We start from the raw sequence: 7144 nt of genomic DNA on the forward strand, positions 1-7144 counted from the left end.
AAGGCCAATCAAACAACTATTTTTTTGTTTTCCATTTCTTTTCCACCCGTTTTCAATGTTGTAATCAAACACAAATAAAAAGTCGATGGTTTGACTCCTTTTAACTTTATAATTAAAGATTTGTGACTTGTTCGTATTTATTAAAAATAAATAAAATAATAAGTTGGAAAAAAAAAGTCAAGGCTACATTATATTTTTCTTCTATGCTATTACTATTACTATAAGAAACAATATGTTTTGGGTTATGAAAAAGAAAATCATAGTTATTTTTTTTTGGCACAATAAATATTTTTGAAAAAAAAATGTTTGTTTGTGGATTTATTTTCTCCCACGTGTTTATAAAAACACTTTCAAATATTCTGTAAACAGGGTTGTTTTTTCAAAATGCTTTTTTTTATATAATTTTGTTAGAGGAAAATAACATTTGTTTATAATAGAAACACGTTTTGGGTAAAACAAAAAATCACTTGATAAAAAACATTTAAAAAAACCTTATTTTTTTCAAATTCACATTGAGTGGGCAAAAAGAAAAGAAAAGAAAAAGGAATGGAACAAAGGCATAGTGGGAAAAAAATATTTAAATATATAAAATATGATAGTTGTTAATTAAGTTTGATTGTTGTGTTTATTTTCCAAACAGTTGATATTTTTGACCATACATTTTCATGACTTACTAATCTTGTATGAGTAAAGTCTATCTCCAACTCCCAAAGTTATATTTTAGGAAAGAAATAACTAATGCAATTGAATCAAAAATTTAGGTGGGAATTAAACACTTTCACAAACCAGAACCAATTAAGCTCAATTATGTAAATATATTAATTAGGTTAATTAATTCTCTTTTTATAAAAGCATCAATTAGGTGGCCTTAAACGAATTTAGTGTTATTATTGGATGCTTGGGTGAAAGGTACGTGGGTGTTGAATGCTTTTCATGCATTGGATTAGAGAGAAATATTTTTGAGTTAATCAAAACCAATAATTTTTTTAACAAAAGCAGCAAGTGTCATCAGAGAGACATACAAATATAGAGGTGTGCTAGTTACGGTAGATTAAAGACTACTTGTGGATAAATCCTTTTTTCATGCAACTATGGTGGGAAAAAACATTATTCCTCTCATAGGATACCACAATAGGACTGACAAATAGTATTGATAAACAATACTATGCCTTATTGTACAATGTGTGAACAACAATATTGATAAATAGTACTACGGGTGTAAGATTTCAAACTCTCACCATTTTGAGCACTTTGCGATGAATTACCACTAGACTACTCTAATAATAATTAAAAATTACATCCTAAATACTAATAAACATTTATTATTATTCATAATTTTTAAATTTATTAATTAAATATATTTGTTTTAATAATTAAAATCTTTATAAAATTGTTATACATTGTATTTCACATTGTTCGGTCATGCAAGAAACTGTGTTCAAGCCGGAGTTGGCAGTTGCACATACATGCAATATTTTCGTCCAAGTAATAGAAAAGCAACAATGAATATGTCACTATGTACAAAATTGTCAAAGTTTGGTTCTTAAATATATATATATATATATTTAAGAGAGTAGGATCCTTATGGCTAGCTTATTAATTACATGAAAATGGAGTGCCAAAAAGGTTACATTCCAATGCTTGTTGGGAAGGAGAAGGAGAAAAAGGAGATGGAGAAGATCATGGTGCACATAAAGATACTAAACCATGAGAGTTTCAAGGTGTTGTTAGAGATGGCAGAAAAAGAGTTTGGTTACAAGCATGAAGGGTTACTAAGAATCCCATGCAGTGTAACTCATTTCATGGCCATTGTTAACTTCATAGAAACGCTACTTAATGCTTCTTCTTCAACTTCATCAAAACAGCTCCAAGGGATCATGAGGTAATTAATAATATTCAACAATTATATAGAGAGCTTTTAGTGTATTTCAGCTTTTTATTGTTGGATGTAGATTTTATATTTTTGAAATATTTAATATGATCATGTAGTTTGTTTTCTTATTTGTTTTCATTTTTGGAAATGGCATGCATGACAAATATGATCTATTTTTTTTAATCATAAATTTAACGGCTATTAGAGAAAATGAATAAAAAAAAAATTTCACTTTGAATCGAACTCTCAAAATCATTTTCAATGATAAAAATGAATGAAAAAAATAAAAGTTAAATTATAATACATATTTTTAAAATTCAGAGATAAAACGACTCATATTACAAAAAAATCCACAAACCAAAAGTGCACTTTATATATATATATATATATGTAGTAATATTGCAAGTAGATAATAGTCTGCTTATTTATGGTCTTCATGATTGATATTCCAAGTGAAAATTATTAAATATATTTAGGTAGAGATTTTATGCAGTGATTTAAACGTATATAAAAAAATCGAACTTTGATCTAATTAGCAACTTCAACAATTTATATTTCTTTTATTTGATACATCAAAGTATGATGAAGAGAAGTGCTTCATTAGTAGATATCATAATTTAGTTTCTTCTAATGCATAAAATTATAGTATGTAACCTTGAGAAAAATATTTTGGCTGTTATATTTTGTGTACCCATTCGTTTTTGTACTTGTAGTGAATTTAGTTGCCATTTAGAATGCAATCCTATCTATGATTATTTTAGCAATTTTTATAATTTCATTATTTTTTCCTATAATAGGAAATAAAAAATTTTGATTAAAATTTTTAAAATAATTTTTCATATAATTATCTCTAAGTATTACATTGGAGTAACACTAATTTTTATTAAAAATATAAACATTATTAATAAATACCAAAATTAAAATTTTCAAAACCCAAATATTTGGTCATTATAATATTATATTAATATTGAATTTTTTTAATAAATAAAATTAAATCATATGAGTTATTTTTAATATATATAATATATATTTAATTTAAAAATCGGGGAATCCTTCTCCCTGTGGGGATTCCCCACGGGTATCCCTGCGGGGAGCAGGGCAAGGATCCCCATGGGGGTGGGAATACATTCCCCGTCCCTGCCCCGCCCTGCCTCGCGGGTCGGGGAAGGGTTTTCCCCCGTTCCTCGCCCCATTGGGGAGGGTCCCCTTGGGGAACGGGGATTCTCTGCCCCACTTGCATCCATAATTCCAAGATTACCTATGAGCACAGATTTTTGAGGCAATCTAAAATGTACAAATGTCAAGATCAGCCAAGGGCACAAATCTTGAGACGATCTAAAATATTTAAATATCAAGATTAGCTAAAAGCACAAATCTCGAGGTGATTTAAAATATTCAAATCTTAAGATTAGCGAAGAGCACAGATCTTGAGGTGATTTAAAATACACAAATCTTAAGATCAACCAAGAGCCTAGATCTCAAGGTGATCTAAAATATTTAAATCTCAAAATCAACCAAGAACTAAGACTTCGAGGTGGTCTAAAATACAAGATTAATCAAGAGCACATATTTCAAAGTGATCTAAAATATATAAGTTGTAAGATCATCCAAGAGCACGAACCTCGAGACAATCTAAATATCATAAACCTTAATAATAATAATAATAATAATAAATAAATAAATCAATTTGTTTATTGTGGTCACCCACAATCAGGAAAACTGCCCATTACAAGCCCACTACACCACGTGAAGGAGTGGAGGAAGGGTTTTAACAAAGGCGCAGAGGCTTGGAAAGGGGTGGACTAGAAAAAAAAAAAAAATTCTAAAGAAAGAGTAAGAGGATTTAAAGAAGAAAGAAGAAAGAGAAGGTTTTTTTTATTTTTTTCTCTTCTTTGCTACTATCTTTGTCACCATCGCTATTACTACCGCCACCAATGGTGGCGGATCACGGGGCGGCTGGTGGAAAAACGTTCTATAACGAGTATGCCCTGCGGCGGGTCACCTACATTGGAATTGCATCCATATGAGCCACATCAATGCTGTGACAACAACTAGTAATGGCACCGTTTCTGCTGGGGATTTGCCTGTGGAGGGTTGTAAGGCTGTCATGGAGGTTATACGGATGACCACAGATAGCTGGGTTGTCGCAATGTTTGTGGTTGAGCATACTCACATGCTCTATCTGCCAATAGACCCCACTGGAACTCTTGTAGGGGTTATTCTGGTGTTTGGGATGAAGTTTGAGTCCATCTCAATGGCGAAGGCGCTTTACCAGATTTATAATAGAAGATGGGGTTTAAGTGCAAGACTGGGGGCTGACCAGAGGTTAATGGATAACTGGACTTTGGTGATGTAGAGGTTTTATTGCTCAAAGGAAGCTATCCATCCTCTAAGCGGCAGCAACTAGACCCTAACGAGGTGAAAAGAAAGCAGAGGATGATGCACATGGCATAAAGAAATATTGTTCCAAAACCATTGAAGGAAAGAGGGCAATGATTACTCAGTAGGAGAATATGTGGGGCTAGTTGAGAAAGAAGGGGAAGTGGAGGAGTGGACGAGAAAAGTATTTGATAGCTAGATAAAAAGGACATGAGCATTGAGGGAGACATGCTGAAGTTATTACAGATTGGGTGGGAGAGCTCTTTAGTTGCTTGGCATCGGAATCAGATTGATGGTATGCCGTGTGAGATCATCACAATATAGGTGGGAAAATTCGGGAACCATAAATGTTTTGTATCTGATGACCTGCATTACATTTCGAGAGCTCTTTTGATGGACTTGGAACCTCGAGTTATTAATGGGATACAAAAGAGTGAGTATAGAAATCTATATAATCATGAGAGAACATATTTCTCTCTGATCATGGAGAAGGTGCTGGAAATAATTGGGCAAGCAGATATCACTGGGGAAAGCAAGTTGTTAATGACATTATGGATATGATAGATAGAGAAGTAGATGGAAATGGTAGCCTTTATGGTTTTTGTCATTCAATAGCTGGTGGAACAAGATCAAGAATGGAATTATATCTATTGGAAACTCTTAATGAATGCTACAACAAGAAACTTATCCAAACATATAGTGTGTTTCTAAACCAAGTGGAAACAAGTGATGTGGTGGTTTAGCCTTACAACTTGTTGTTGATGCTGAAATGAATTGCAGTGAATGCAGATTGTGTTGTTGTTCTTGAAAACACAGCACCAAACAAGATTGTTGTTTAACATCTTCATTTGAGCAATCCAACTTTTGCACAAATAAATTCATAGGTCTCAAGTGTTATACAGAATCACTCTACTCTATCTAGGATACAAAAATGATGATTTGGTTGGCCTTCTTGCATCATTGATTCCCACTCCAAGATGTCATTTTCTAATGACTGGTTATACACCATTAACAGTGGAGCATCAGGTCAATGTTATCCATAAAACTATTGTACTTGATGTTACGAGGAGACTTTTGCGAGTAAAGAATATCATGGTCTCTTCTTATGCTCATACAAAAGAAGCTTGCCAAGAAAATATATCTCAATATTAAACATTATTCAAGGATAAGTGGGCCTTACCCAGGTGCATGAAAGTTTGCAAAGAATATGTGAAAGAAACCTCGTAAATTTTATTGAATGTGACCCTACTAGTATTTAGGTTGCTTTATCCAGAAAGTCTTGGAATGGCAACTTCAAAGTTCTCTTGGGACCAAATTTCAAAGTAAGGAAGCTTTAATGAATACAGAAACAAAGAGACACTACAATATATCTTCAACTTACAAACCAAGATGTAACAATCCTTTTCAGCTCTAATATTAAAACTATGAGATTGAGGACCTTAGGAACATAGCATTGTGTCCAAGATTGTCTAAATGTCTAGAAGATAAGAAGAGGGAGATGTCAATGTATACCATTGTATACTTTGTAATATTACTATGCTTGTGTAATGTGTTTGGGCTCCTTCATATGTTTGTTTGTAGGTGTTTGGGCTCCTTCATAATTCAAGTGTAACCTTTGTTAAAAAATAAATAAATAAAATAAAAAAATTAGATTAGATAAATGAATAAATGAACAGTCTTATGTAGAGTCAATGACAAAAACACCCAACCCGAAGCAATGAAAAAAAAAGCTCATCACGAGACAACGGCAAAATTTGTTTTTAGAAAATATAAAAATCACAAGGCGGTGATGAATAAAATATATCTCAAGATGGCAAAGAGGCATGCAATGTGGAAACGAGGCACATGTAGTGATATATGAGATATATCACTACAACAAATTATATTTTTAGTGACAACCAAAAGTTATAACTAAAAGCAATAATTTTAATCACAATTAGTAATAGTATCAAATTTTAGAAGTCGTCACCTCCCGTCACAAATACCTCCGATGCTAATACAATAGTGACCATTTTAGGTAAATGGTCACTATTACTTCATAATTTTGTGATCAATTTCACAACACTAAAAAATCTAGTATTTGTGACAAAAACAATATGGCTACAATAAATTATATTTTTATTGATAACAAAAGTTATCACTAAAAACAATAATTTTAGTCACAATTAGTAATACTAACAAATTTTAGAAGTCGTCACCTCCTGTCACAAATACCTCCGATGCTAATATAAGAGTGACCATTTTAGACAAATGATCACAATTACAACATATTTTTGTGACCAATTTCATAACACTAAAAATTTAAGTATTTGTGACAAAGAGATGTGACTACAATAACCTAATTTATCTATGTCAATTTTTTTTTTTTGACACAAAAAAACTTAAAAGTGACAAACAAAGTGGTCATAATAGTTTAGTCAATTGTGACAATTTTGTTGCCATAAAAATAATGTAATAGTGATGAATAGGTGGTAACGATTGTCCATTTTATTGTAACAATTTTGTTGTCACAAAAAATGCTAAATAGTGACAAATAGGCCGTCACAATAGTACATTTTATTATGACAATATTTTTGACACAAAGGAATAAATAATAGTAATGAATTTGTTGTCACAATAATCTATTTTATAGTGGCAATATTGTTGACTCAAAAAAATGCACAATAGTGATCAATAAGTTGTCACAATATTTCATTTTATTGTGACAATATTTTAGACACTCAAAAATACACAATATTGATGAATAAGCCGTCACAATAGTCTATTTTATTATGGCAATATCATTGACACAGAAAAATATATAATAATAATGAATAAGTCATCACAATAGTCCATTTTATAGTGGCAACATTGTTCTCACAGAAAAATACAAATTAGTGACGAAAAAACTCT

The 7144-nt window shown here is 31.5% G+C and overlaps 1 pseudogene; it reads left to right on the forward strand.

The window, feature by feature from the left end:
• Positions 1 to 1610: 1610 nt before the first annotated feature.
• On the forward strand, positions 1611 to 5589 carry LOC120277720 (annotated as a pseudogene).
• The last annotated feature ends 1555 nt before the right edge of the window (positions 5590 to 7144 follow it).

This window comes from Dioscorea cayenensis, chromosome 15 (assembly GCF_009730915.1).
Source record: "Dioscorea cayenensis subsp. rotundata cultivar TDr96_F1 chromosome 15, TDr96_F1_v2_PseudoChromosome.rev07_lg8_w22 25.fasta, whole genome shotgun sequence".
Lineage (NCBI taxonomy): Eukaryota > Viridiplantae > Streptophyta > Magnoliopsida > Dioscoreales > Dioscoreaceae > Dioscorea > Dioscorea cayenensis.